At 40.5% G+C, this 14202-nt stretch overlaps 1 protein-coding gene and 1 pseudogene across 7 annotated transcripts in view; both read right to left on the bottom strand.

The window, feature by feature from the left end:
* RABGAP1L (RAB GTPase activating protein 1-like) overlaps positions 1-14202 on the bottom strand; it is a 680557-nt gene that overhangs the window by 41459 nt on the left and 624896 nt on the right. The gene's annotated exons all lie outside the window — the stretch shown is intronic.
* The window catches only part of LOC104996042, a 50384-nt pseudogene continuing 37775 nt past the window's right edge, over positions 1594-14202 (bottom strand).

Here is a 14202-nt window from a genome sequence, read left to right as displayed (position 1 = left end):
ATGCTATCAGTTTCAAGATGTACAATTTGATATCTGTACACGCTGCAAAATGATCACCAAATTCAGTCAACATCCGTCTCTACTGTTACTCTCACTTCATCTTGTGATGAGAACTTTTAAGATGTACTCTCTCAGTAGCTTTCAAATATGCTATACAGTATTAACCATGGACACCATGCTGTACGTTACATCCCTGGGACTTATTTATTTACAGCTGGAAGTTTGTACCTTTTGACCCCCTTGCACCCATTCCACCCACCCCCACCACCACCTCAGCCCCGAGCCTCTGGTAACATTAGCTGTACTCCAATACTTAAGGAAATACAGTGATTTAACGGGTGAGGCCAAGAAATGTATTCATCTCCTGGAGTAATTCTAACGTAACTCCCAATGTTTATAGACATCAAATTACTCGACACACTTTTCCTGAATTCACACATGGTCGACAATGCTGCACTTTCATTTCGTCAGGCGTGCTCAGCTTCCCCAATTACTCAAGCCTAATGGTGCACACTCCTGTGACAGGCTCCTGTTCTCACTCATAAATAATTGTATGATGTGAGTCACTTTCCGGCATTTGTGGCTTACTCCTGAATGTAGTGTGCTCATCAGAGTATCTATGAAAGCTTCTGAAATATTGATTTCTACTTTCTTTATCATGTTCTAATATAATCTGTCTGGCCCCAGAGCTGTAGTAACTCTAAGAGACACAGCATTTTATAGAAACTGCTTATCTGTTCATTTCTAATTTCTCATCTCCAGGTCTATAAATAATCTATGTACTATTTATATGGAACTTCTTGGCACTTCTGCTCTAGAGCTTTCCTATCAATAAATAATACCTGGAGGTAATTTCTTTATTATTCATGTTTTGACAACTTCCAAATTTACAGTGCCCAGCCCAAGACTTCTACTGAGCTCAATCTACATAACCCACTGTGAATTTCATGTATTTTGGATGTTTAATATTTGAGATGTTTTCAATCAGGAGACACAACCCATCCCCTACACCCCAACTTGCTCTTCCATGGTTCACCCTCAACAAGATGCACGGGCCAGAAACCCAGCAGTCACATTTGGGCTGGGTTTATTATGTCCATTCAGTAAGTTGAGCAGACTGAGAAAGACTAAGTGACACGCAGAGGGACCAAAGTAATCACCAACCCCAAGGTAAGGTGCCTTTCTGACACCAAAGGTAAAGCCTTCATTGCAGTATGTTATATGTCTGTCATCCACTCAGCACACAAGGCTCTCAAACCCAAGAGCCTTGCTAAGCTTTATCAGTCACCTGCTGCAGCTAGCTGAGTGAAGCAGCTGCAGGATGATGGAGATGCTCTATTTTAACAGCTGACTGGGAGATAGTGAACCTAGGATATGTGCCATCTTAACCAGCACAAAGCAGGAACTATAAACACCTTCACACAGACACACAGAAGTCGCTCAGTCGTGTCCAACTCTTTGCAACCCCATGGATTGTAGCCCACCAGGCTCCTCGGTCCATGGGATTTTCCAGGCATGAATACTGGAGTGGGTTGCAGTTTCCTTCTGCAGGGGATCTTCCTGACCCAGGGATCGAACCCAGGTCTCCCGCATTGTAGGTAGACGCTTTACCATCTGAGCTACCAGGGAAGCCCATCAAAAACACAGAAGAGTAGTAATAAGTTTCAAAAGGATGTCAGTTGAGATCTTTTATAGATGAAATCTACTTCCTAGAAGTAGACTATATGCACAGCTGGAGACAAGAGGCTGCAAAAAAAAGGTCCAACTGGAAAATATCTGGGGTACCCAATTAGATCCAGTTATTCTGCATCTGTGGATTTAAAATGATCATCATCCACGGTGGAACAGATGTGTTCCTCGTTGCTTAGAAAATCCACAGCTAGCTTGATTGAGGCTACGGACATGTGTTGGAGTTGGTTCTTGAGATTCTGCAAGTTCAATCCTTCAGGTCTTGGGCAAGCCTTGATCAAATTCAGCACCTGGTTCTGGGCCACAGTGAGGCCATTTGCTGGTATGAAGTTATTCCCACCGAAGTTCCCAGCTTCACCCATTCCTGGATTGCTGATAGGCGCTCTCCCTGTGAAGGCTGGCTGTTCGACTTTGCTCAGCATCATGTGTGCATTGACTACTTCCAGAATATGTGTGGTGAACTCATTCATATCCTCCAGGGGCATGATCTTAAAGGCTACCAGGCTTGTCTTGTTCTGGAAAGATCTCAGATGACCAGCCACTTCCACATATGTTTCTGGAGGGACCACAGTGTTTTCACCACTGCGTCATCTGTGTCAACCCACTGGCGAACATCCACGGGTGCAGCTGTCATGTCATCTATCTTGTAAACAATGTTGGTTGCAGCCTTCTCTGCATTTCTGATAATCCCCACAATAGTGACCTGTGAAATCTCAACATTTTCAATTCTGAATACCTCATCAGCCAGAGTAGCAGAAAGCAGCTGAGATATGGTACAGGGTAAAATGTGCTGAGCTCGAGCTCTGGATTTCTTTTCGGCCTGGGAAGCTGTCGGAGATCCAAAGCCCTCAGGGGACTGTGTGTAGCCGCCTTCAGAAAACTATAAACACGTTCACCCTGAACTTTCTGGGCAAGCTAGGAAAAAAGGGAAGGTCAAACAGACCCGGAGGTGACTGAGCCGGGAGTTTCACTCTGAGAGAAGCCTGCTTAAAATTCCATAAAGTCTCAAGAGGGGACAGATTGAAATGATATATTTTCCTCCTCTCCCAGCCTTCTGAAAAAAGCACTGAGGCATAAACAACTCAAGAGATTTACAGCTTAAAGCAAATTACCTTAAGGTATTGGAATCAGTCAGAGCTTAGATGGAACAGTTTTTGAGGCCTACAGCTTCAATGAGAATGCCCTTCTCTATATACTGTTCTCATATTTGTTTCTTTCTGTTCCCCCTGCTGCATGTACAGATTTGTCAAACAAAAAAAAAGACAGGTTCTTTTTTTCACCCACATGCAACAGTTGCAACAGGGTTACAACCATTTCTATTAGTTTTTAAGTCTTTTTCTCAGATTTTTTTTGTATGTGAAGGAGAAAAAAGACATTTAGCCTATTTTTCTTTAAAGCAACACAAATCCTTATCTCACTATATTGGTTAACTTCAATTTTAGACTGAATTATAGAAATTCTATTTTCTCTTAGATTTTGGAGAGAAATATATCACTGAAAATGTTTATTGTAGCATTTGAAAAATAACTGAATGCTACCCAGTGCTAAAAATTAAGACTGTAAGGTAGTATGTAATATACTAAATCTGGTCACATGTGGAATGGTATTGGTCTGATTCCAGGGAGCAGATTAACCAGCTGTAGTCCCCAAACTGGGCCACAGAAAGCTGATACAGCTATGCATTCAGAGTGAGCTAATTAAGCTTATTTAAAACTAGACAATGAGACAGGAGGGGAAGAATGGTAGCAGAGCTATGTAGGACACTGTTCTTTATCACCACCAAATGCTACGTTCACTGGAATAGCGCTGGCCTTTGCACTGCAGATGCTGAGAAACCCCAAGCGGTATTTTTACGTCAGTTGCCATTGGCAATTAGGTCAGAAGTAAATATACATTCTTGCTGAAAATATTCACTGTAGGCAGGAGGCTATAGATATTTATGCTACACAAAATTTAATTCAAGACTAATATACTGGGACCTGCCTGTCGGTCCAGTGGTTAAGACTGCCTTCCAATGCAGGGGCATGGCTTCCTGATCCTACAGCTAAGATCCCACATGCCTCGGGGCCAAAAAAATCAAAACATAAAACTGAAGCAATACTGTAACAAATTCAACAAAGACTTTAAAAAACGGTCCTCATTAAACACACACACACACACACACACACACACACATGCCAAACAGCAGTTGTATAAAACAGGCTGAGTATGTCTGTCTTCAGATTCACCTTTACCGTACCCTACTATCTGAAAAGGAAAGCAGTGGGAAAGCGAGAGAAATTGAGAACCTTTACTGTAGTCACCTACCTTAAAGGTAGTCCCTGGAAGGAAGGAAGTCAAACTGGCTAGAAATCATCAGCAGGAGTATTCAATGCATGATAATTGCACTGCCATTTTTTTTTCTTTCTGAATTAATTTTTTTATTGAAGGATAATTGCTTTACAGAATTTTGTTGTTTTCTGTCAAACCTCAACATGAGTCAGCCATAGGTATACATATACCCCCTCCCTCTTGAACCTCCCTCCCATCTTGCACTGCCATTTTATATACCAAGTGTTTAACATGGGAAGAAAAACTCATCCCTCCTTTGCATTTTTAAAAACCGCCCATTTGCTCCTTCACTCCATAGATAGATACTGATAACCTACAGTGTTGCAGGCAAAGCCAGCCAAGAACAAACGCTCAGTGCGGCCCCTCCAGGTGCTCAGTCTGGTGGGGAGGAAGTCTTCAAAGAAATGATCACACAACTGAAATAAACAGCGCACTTACATAAGGTGAGCACTGTTAAGTTAAGGTTGGGGGATAAAAGTGGACAGGGTTCTAAATTTTGATTGCTTCTCTGTGCAATGACAACAAAGCTGAAGAGAAGTGAAGAGTTAAGTCAGGGACTTCCCTGGTGGTCCAGTGATTAATAATCTGCTTGCCAATGCACGGAACATGGGTTGAAGTCCTGGTCTGCAATGCTCCCACATGCCCGTGCCATGGAGCAGCTAAGCCCTTGTGCCCCAACTACTGAAGCCTCGCACCCTAGAGCCCCTGCTCACCAACAAGAGAAACCAGCACAGTGAGAAGCCTGAGCACCACAACTAGAGTAGCCCCTGCTTGGAACAACTAGAGAAGCCCTGCATCCAGTGGAGCCATAAATAAATAATACAATTAAAAAAAAGTTAAGTCAGCCAGTGAAGAGTAGGGAGGGAGAGTGCTCCCAGCAGAGGGAATGATGGGCATAGGATGGCAAAGAGCATGCTCGGCTACATAATTTGCCAGGACCAACACAAAATAAAAATCAAGGCCACCTGTTCAAAAAGTGAGAATTTCAAGGTGAGAGTAGAGCATTAAACCAAACGCAGTCGTGCAGGGCACATGCCCATGAAGCCAGATGGAGGGACTGAAGACCTGCTGGAGCACAGTGAGGAGAGAAATGGCTAGCTGAGGCTGAAGAGGTATGCGAGGTCCGCGGGCACCAGCCCAAGGTACAGGGCCTCCAGAGACCAACCTCACAGACCAACCTACTGCTGTTTCCTGCACAGCTCCACAAAGAGTTACTGCAGAGCCGTTGTGTAAGTCAGACTATTATGTAAGCACTCTTCTGGGTGCTAAGAGGAAGACAAAGAAGACAGTCTTTGCTTCTAAGCAGCTTACAAATAATTGCATAATTTAGGGTAGAATGCGATAAGTTCCACAAGAGACTATAAGCACCAATTTGTGGGAGACTCAAGGCATGAAGATCACTCATTTGAGGCACAATGTGTAAACACAGACAGAAGGACTTCAAATGGACTGAAATTAGCATTCCTCTGCCTTTAGAGCAAAGATTGGGCTGTATCACTTCCTTATATGCCAGGCACTCTACATGTATTAATTTATTTTCGCCTCACATCTGTGAGGTAGGTGCTATTAATTTCCCTCACTTTACAGAGGAGGAAACAGAGAGTCAGGAAGGTTAAATAACTTGCCAGAGGTCACAGAGCTAGCCAGGTGGCTATTCATTCTAATCAGGGCAGTCTGGATCTGAAGTCCTGGCTTTGAACTAGTATATGATGTTATCATTTTACAAACATCTTATTTTGCTGTTTTATATTTATATGTTATTCTTATGCCTTTTTAATTTCTTTTCCCTGGTCTTCTGTTGTCACTTTAACCTTTTTATATACTTGATTAGCTATATACACTGCCTCAAATTGGCTAAGAGATAAAAAACAAGAAAAAATAATTTTTCTAAAGATTTTTCCAACTATAGCTTCTAGAGCCAGAGTTGGCAGAAACAGCAACTGGATGGGAACTTCTCTGGTGGTTTAGTGACTGGGACTCTGCACTCCCAATTCAGGGTGCCTGGTTCAATCCCTGGTCAGGGAACTAGACTGCATATGCCACAACCAAGACCCAGCACAGCCAAATAAATGAAATAAATAACATTAAAAAAAAAAAAAAAGAAACAGAAACAGATACATTTAGGTGTGGATTTCTGAAGATGATACAGACAATGCTACCTTCCTCTACTACTGATGACAGTTCCAATGTATCTTTGTACTGATGGGACAACCAGAGCTGATACAGTTACAGACAAGGACAATTACTACTGACTCCTTGAGGACTCTAAATCTGAATTCATGGAACTCTGAGAACTCACACATTGGCTCTCAGTGGCCCCATGACCCAAAGTTAGTTCTGTTCCTCATAGAATTGGGAAGTGTGTGTATGTGCTCATTCATTCAACAAATATCTACTGTGTACAAGGCACTATGCCAGATACTACATGGGATACAAAGACAGCTATGACACAATCCTCTCATCAAGAAACTTAGAATAAAAAAAGAAACACAATAATCTACAGAATTTGATTAATGCCGTAATTTAAATTTGAGACTCCCGCTATTGCAGTTTAAAGGAGGATATTTTCACAAATCTACAAGGAAATTTAGGACAAACTTTAAAATGGAGCTAGTATGTAAGAAGGCATTGTCCTCGGGGAGGTTTTGCTATTGACCACCTAAAAGCATTGGGCTTCCCTGGTGGCTCAGATGGTAAAGAATCTGCCTATAAGGCAGGAGACCTGGGTTTAGTCTTTTTAGTCTTTTCCCTACTACCTTTCTACCAAGAAGGAAGCATCAGTTGTTAGGTGGTAGTCAATAAGCCCAGCATGTTCAGCTGCAGGTGCCATCCTGCAGGTGTTAAGACTGCTAGCTTGCCAGAATCTTACATGCAATCTATATAAGGCCAGAGGGGCCTACATATAGTATTTCTAGCCAATTCAATGAAAAATTATTTGACATCCTTTATGCTAATTAGAAAACCCTCTGCTGCTGCTGTTGCTAAGTTGCTTCAGTCGTGTCAGACTCTGTGTGACCCCATAGACGGTGGCTCACCAGGCTCCGCCATTCCTGGGATTTTCCAGGCAAGAACACTAGAGTGGGTTGCCATTTCCTTCTCCAATGCATGAAAGTGAAGTCGCTCAGTTGTGTCTGACTCTTCGTGACCTCATGGACTGCAGCCTACCAGGCTCCTCCGTCCACGGGATTTTCCAGGCAAGCGTACTGGAGTAGGTTGCCATTGTCTTCTCCGAGAAAACCCTCTAGTGTAGATTTAAATATAAGTAAGTTGAATTTATAGTAGTTATTTCCTGATTGGCATTTTTCTAATGCCAACTAACTACCATTCCCATATCTGCAGCTACTGCTAAGTTGCTTCAGTCGTGTCCGACTCTGTGTGACCCCATAGACGGCAGCCCACTAGGCTCCTCTGTCCCTGGGATTCTCCAGGCAAGAATACTGGAGTGGGTTGCCATTTCCTTCTCCATTTCCATATCAGGGTGCTTCAAATATTAATCAAGTCCAAGGTATAGACTAAAACTAACACATATCACACTGTGTAGCCTGTAGTGTCTTCATTTAAATTGTAGAGTCTAACAGTAGGGTAGGACTGTAAGAGCTATAGAGAGGGGTAAGATTAAGGAGGAAACAGCTCACTGCGGTTTATTTCTCTCCTCATCCCATAAAGGAAGCAAAAAGAAAGTGCTGTAAGCAAAAGGCATGGAGCTAAAAACATAGGCCTACTAATTGTGCCACGCAGTTATGTTTGTCTGAGTGAGGACCTAGGAGCCTGGTGTATGGCGCCTGCAGAGCAGGCTGGAAAGAATACCCCGGAGCCAGGTCATTAGAAGATCTAGGTCATTGCCAAATTGATGAAAGTGTGAATTATTTTGGTAGTTGCTAGTTGTGTGACCATATTTTCTGAACTAAACACTGGGCACATGGGCTTAGCAGATGTTTGTAACCATTCTGAATATGAGAAGCAATCTGGAGTACGAAAGAACATAGAATACTGAATTTTTTAATTGTTTTGGTAGCTTATTGGACTTAGAAGATAGAATATTTGACATCAGAACTACCTTAAAAAAAAAAAAAAGTCTGGTCCCAGAAATGATAAGAAGTCAGTAAGGTTTTAAGACACAGAAAGATCATAACTGTGCTAGTAAGAATGTTCACTGGAAATGGTGTCTACGCTAAACTAGAAAGGGGGATAAAGAAAGGAGGAAGGTGACAACTGAAAAAATACTTATAAAGTTATGAAAACAGCTCAGGAGGAAAGGCCTTTGTTAGATGGCGGCAGTACAGGACTTGCCTGGCGGTCCAATGGTTAGGATTTCACGCTTTCACTGAAGAGGGCCTGGGTTTGATCCCTGGTTGAGGAGCTAAGATCCTACAAGCTGCATGGTGCACCCATAAAATTAATAAATTAAAAAATAATAAATTACAAAAAAATAAAAGGAGACAGTAGAAATACAAAGGAAGGACCATTAAAACCAATAATAGAGAGGCCTTTAAAGCAAGTCTTCCTTGCTCATTTTGGTCAGGCCAAGAGAACCCTTCCCTCCTAAAACTTCTTTCAAACTAGTCTATACAACTTATTTAACAATCACATATGGCTATAATTAGTTTTTCCTGGGCATGAATTTTCTTAATCCAATTAGGATGCCTTATGGTAAAAACAAACAAACAACTGCTTTTTAAACTTGGTATCTCCTGCTTTAATTGAAACAAAAAACTGAATACTCAGTAGATGCTTAACGCAGATTTGTTAGGTTAAGCACATTCTTCATGTCTCAGGGTTCACAAGGACCGTGTTAAGTAGTCAAAATATTGGAATAAAAAAAGAGATAAAGACTGTGCCTATATATTTTCCTTGAGTATGGGTATTATAGGAGACACAATGACAGATAGCTGATAAGTAGAAAGATACAGAAATTCACTTAACATAGGATATTTCTGTTACCTAAATGAGAAGACTGTGATAACCAATTAAAAATGGCAGTTTTCCTTGATATGTTTGACAGAGCCAATAATTAGCTCTGCTCTGTGGGGCAATTTCTAAAGTAGTGCATAAGAATGAGACTATTTGAGGAAACTTTTTATGCTATGCAATTAGATGCTGTTTCATAAACTGAAATTCATTTCTGTAATCTTGGGGGGAAAGACATTAGTAAAAACATCATGCATACTAAATGCTTAATATAGGCAGGACAGATATATATGTATATCTGACAGTATGTCTAAGACAATTCTCACTTTGAATAAAGCTAATATCAAACTAACTTTCTAAAAGTTAACTAAAAGAAATCATTTTAAACGGGAAAATAGATCAAATAAGAGTATGTTTGCAAGTAGGCTTGGCTGCACAGGTGGAAGAAAGGTTAAGATTAGTTTTGTATATGCCTGTTTAAGGTCCATCCACTGTTGTTTACACATGAACAATTGCTCTCCAAAGCTTGGGGTGGAGTGGCACTTACGCCCTCATTTCCATGGAAATTGTGAGGAGGCAAGAAAAATAATGTATGGGGAAATGTGTAAGTCAGCCCTCACTTCCCTTCCACCCATCCAGCCCTCCTCATTTCCATGGGAACAGGAATTGAAAGACCTCCAGCAGCTGAAAGTTAAAGCTCACTCATAGACTGCAGCTGTTTGAATGTCAGCTGAGCACTGCAAATGACAGTTTATAGCAGCTGTTAAAATTTTTAAATGATGTTTTCCCTAATAAATTCCTCACTATAATAATTTACAAGGGGGAAACTGACTATATAACTAGCATGAGGAAGAACACTCAAAGGGATGTTTTGAGGCTTAGTCTGTTGCTGTCTTTCATAATTCTAATATCATATATCATTTTAAAACAAATGACTGAAATAGGAAAGGCAGTGAAATGAAGAGTGTATTCATCAAGTCACTGGGATGTCACAAACTTCTTCCAAATGGTGGACGTGGAAAAGTGTGGAACAACTAATTACACTCAGGGAGGAGAGAGAAAAGGAGGAGGAGAGAGAAAAGGACAAGGAGAGGAGGGATCTAATTTAGCTTTTAAAAATGTTTAATTATATTTTATTACACAAAATTATGTGAAGATTGTCAGCTACACATAGAGATGGAACCCTGAGTCCAATGATGTTGGTGAGAGATCTTGACTTAGGCATTTGCAAAGAATTCTATAAATAAACAGTACTGTATTCAAATCTCTTTGGTTGGAGTTCAAATGGAGAGGTATACCCATATATTCATACGTGTGTGTGTGTATGTATGTGTGTATATATATATTTGCTACTGTGATTGGAAAGGACAAACCAGAACTTGCTAAAAAGACTGCCCAATTCCTCTCTACTTTTAAGGGCTTTCAGTTCAGTCGCTCAGTCACGTCTGACTCTTTGCGACCCCATGAATTGCAGCACGCCAGGCCTCCCTGTCCATTGCCAACTCCCGGAGTTCACTCAAACTCACGTCCATCGAGTTGGTGATGCCATCCAGCCATCTGTCGTCCCCTTCTCCTCCTGCCCCCAATCCCTCCCAGCATCAGAGTCTTTTCCAATGAGTCAACTCTTCACATGAGGGGGCCAAAGTACTGGAGTTTCAGCTTTAGCATCATTCCTTCCAAAGAACACCGAGGACTGATTTCCTTTAGAATGGACTGGTTGGATCTCCTTGCAGTCCAAGGGACTCTCAAGAGTCTTCTCCAACACCACAGTTCAAAAGCATCAATTCTTCAGCACTCAGCTTTCTTCACAGTCCAACTCTCACATCCATACATGACCACAGGAAAAACCATAGCCTTGACTAGACGGACCTTTGTTGGCAAAGTAATGTCTCTGCTTTTGAATATGCTATCTAGATTGGTCATAACTTTCCTTCCAAGGAGTAAGCGTCTTTTAATTTCATGGCTGCAATCACCATCTGCCGTGATTTTGGAGCCCCAAAAAATAAAGTCTGACACTGTTTTCACTGTTTCCCCATCTATTTGCCATGAAGTGATGGGACCAGATGCCATGATCTTAGTTTTCTGAATGTTGAGCTTTAAGCCAACTTTTTCACTCTAAGTGACTTATAGATAAAAATCTATGTTATAAGCTTTTAGCTCAAGGGGAAATAGCTTCTTCAATTCAGATTATTTCAGATTAATGAACACAATCTTTTAAAATATATGTGAAGGCTGACAAAGGAAAAAAAATTCTTTTTGTTTTATATGTCAGTGACTCAATTTTATCTCTGAGGTACCTTTTCACTCTTTGTTCCCCATTGTTCCCTATAACTTGGCTTCTACTCACAAATGCCTCAGGCAAATACAAAATCTGAACACTGTCTAATACAATTCAACAGAATAGTGTCAAGAGCATTAGCCAGCAAGGTAAGTGGGAATATTATAATAGACCTTTGGGGCCTACATGGGCTTCTTATTCTTACCATAATCTTCATGGTGATAGTTCCAAAAACAGGATATAAGAATAAACTATAGCAGAGTTCCAAGTTAAGATAACCAACCGGTTTTCACTGCTGATTCACATAGTCTAATTTCATTTACATCAAGAAGTACATATTGAAAACCTTCTTATCATCTAGCTCCAGGTGCTAGTAACATGAACAGTTATGAATGAGATTGAGTTTCTAACTGCCAGGTATCTATTTTTGAATGAGATATTACTATTTTAAAATTAATCTTATAAAAAAATACATGGAGTTCTCTTTCCCCAGCCCTCATTTCTATAGATCTTGATATTCATGAGGGTTGTCCTGAGACTTTGTGAATGTTATTAATAATGTAAGAGATAACATACCCTATAAAATGCAGGTTAGTAGTTGAAAAAATGAAAGTGACCCAAGGTGAATATATAAATATAGGCCCAAAGTTATTAATAAATTCTGGTAGTTCCCAATTCTGCATAAATGCTTTTTCTATTTTCATGAGCAAATTTCTATTGGCTAACATAATAGTTAAGATAGTTTTATAAAGCACTTTGATACTTATGTAAAGTATATGGTGATACAGGTTCATAGCATAGATAGGACCTACTATTAAATTTGATAAGCTAAAGCATGCTTTAACTTAATCCAAATGGCTCTTTTCTTGCTAAAAACCATAATTCCTTTGGCCTTTATGAGAAATTAAATTTCTCAAATTTCCTTTTTCAAAACTAATGATTTCTTGTGATACATTTTCAGGAGATTATTTATAAATGCAAACATGTAAGGACAAGCCAAAATTAAGCCAAAGTTCAAATTAAGTGATTTACTTCATCTCTTAGACTTTGTAAGCAGAAGTAGGTATGTATTTATGTATCTATTGTTTTTAGTGCAAAAAAAGTCAAAGGTATTACACCTAGATATTCTTAAAACTTACTCATATGAACACAAAACAGAGAACCCAGAAATATTTACAAAATTTTTTTGAGAACAGTAGTAAAGGTCTTCCTTGAGAACAAAGAAAAATAAAAATCAGAAACATCAATCACCTTTTAAGAAGCGTGTAAGTTTTAATTTAAGGGAACTTTTAATATGAATTGAAAAAATTTTTACTTCAGGTACTTTGTCATAATTATCCCTTTTTGCTGACAGAAAAGCTAAAGGATATAATATCTAGCCCAGGAATCTAAACAAAGAACAGATTCCCTGATAATCCCGTGAGGTGAAGGTCACAACACTGAATCAATCATGCTCTGTTTTCTAGTATAAATATTTTTGGTCATTCAAGGGAAAAAAGAGAGGTTTTCACAGTGATTATACCAATTTAAGTTTCCACAACAGTGCACAAGGTTTGCATGGCACACTTTTGATGACTACAGAAAACATAGCTAGTATAGGAGAGAAACAGTTCATTAATTGCACTTTCTTATATGTGACATTAAAAAAAAAATGTACCAATTCCACTGCTTTGTAACTGTTACCATTGCTGATCCCTGCTTTAACTGTTTCTGTTAGGCTTTAACAGAAAAGGTTTCTAAACCAAGAAGACAAAGAAGAGTTTAATTCTTCTACAACTTTATAATTTTCCACAAACTGTGAGTTGATCTGGATAGATACTTCAGTCTGACCCTGATGCAAGACCAGACGTGTTCGGATGGCTCCAAAACCCTAAAAATGGTCCCCAAGCACATGTGACAACCAGGGAATCTTCATTATTCAAGAGGCAACCTCAATGAAGACTGGAATACCGAGTAGAAAAATCTGTCTTCCCCAGGACAGTGGGTCTCAAATACAAGTGTGCATCAGAGTCTCCTGGAGGGCGTGTTAAAGCACACATTTCAGGGCCCTGTTCCCAGAGCCTCTGATTCATCAAGTCTGAGGCAAGCCCTGAAATTGCGCATCCCTAACAAGTTGCCAGGTGATGCTGATGGACCTAGTCTAGAGAACACACTTGGAGAACCTCTGCCCTAGTTTCTGCTAATTAGGGTACATCCTTGAGGACTCATCAGTCCACCCAATCTCCTTTTGTAGTCAACCCATGAAAACAGAGTGCAGGATGGCCTTCTGCAGGTAGACTGGGCCAAAAAAGAGTGAGGAGAGTAACCATGCAAGGGGATGACCTTGTGTGGGACATCAGAGCCCAAGAAGGGTGAGGAGGGCATTTACACAGTGAGGCAGCCTAGCGTGGGTGTGCTGCAACCCAAGGGGAAGACATCCATAAGAGAGGTACAATCTGACATGGGGAGTTAGAGCTCCAGCAGAAGGAAGGAGGCAGCCTCACAATGTGGGGGAAGCAGGGGCAGCAGAAATAACAGCCTTGTGCATACAAAGGGATTGATGGAACAAGTTAAGGATCCAGGTTGCTCAATGTCAAAGAAAGTAGTTATAACAATGTAAAGAAACCCTATGTTCATAGCAGCCCTATTCACAATAGCCAAGATATGGCAACACCCTAAATGTCCAGCAACAGATGAATGGATAAGGCAGATCTGGTACATATACACAATGGAATATTACTCAACCATAAAGAGAATGAAATAATGTCATTTGCAGCAATATGGATGCAACTAGATTATCACACTAAGTGAAGTCAGTCAGAAAGAGAAATACCATTCTGCTTGTAAGTGGAATCTAAACTACGACATACATGAACCTAAAACATGACACGAATGAACACTCACAGACACAGAGAACAGACTGGAGGTGGCCAAAGGGGAGAGGGTCCAGTGGGGGATGCGGAGGGAGGCTGGACTTAGAAGATGCAAGCTGCTATACAAAGAATAAACAGCAAGGT

Source organism: Bison bison, unplaced genomic scaffold (genome assembly GCF_000754665.1).
Source record: "Bison bison bison isolate TAMUID 2011002044 unplaced genomic scaffold, Bison_UMD1.0 scf7180017864289, whole genome shotgun sequence".
Classification (NCBI taxonomy): domain Eukaryota; kingdom Metazoa; phylum Chordata; class Mammalia; order Artiodactyla; family Bovidae; genus Bison; species Bison bison.
Note: the sequence above shows the minus strand (reverse complement) of the source record. Positions and strands in the feature narration are given on the sequence as shown.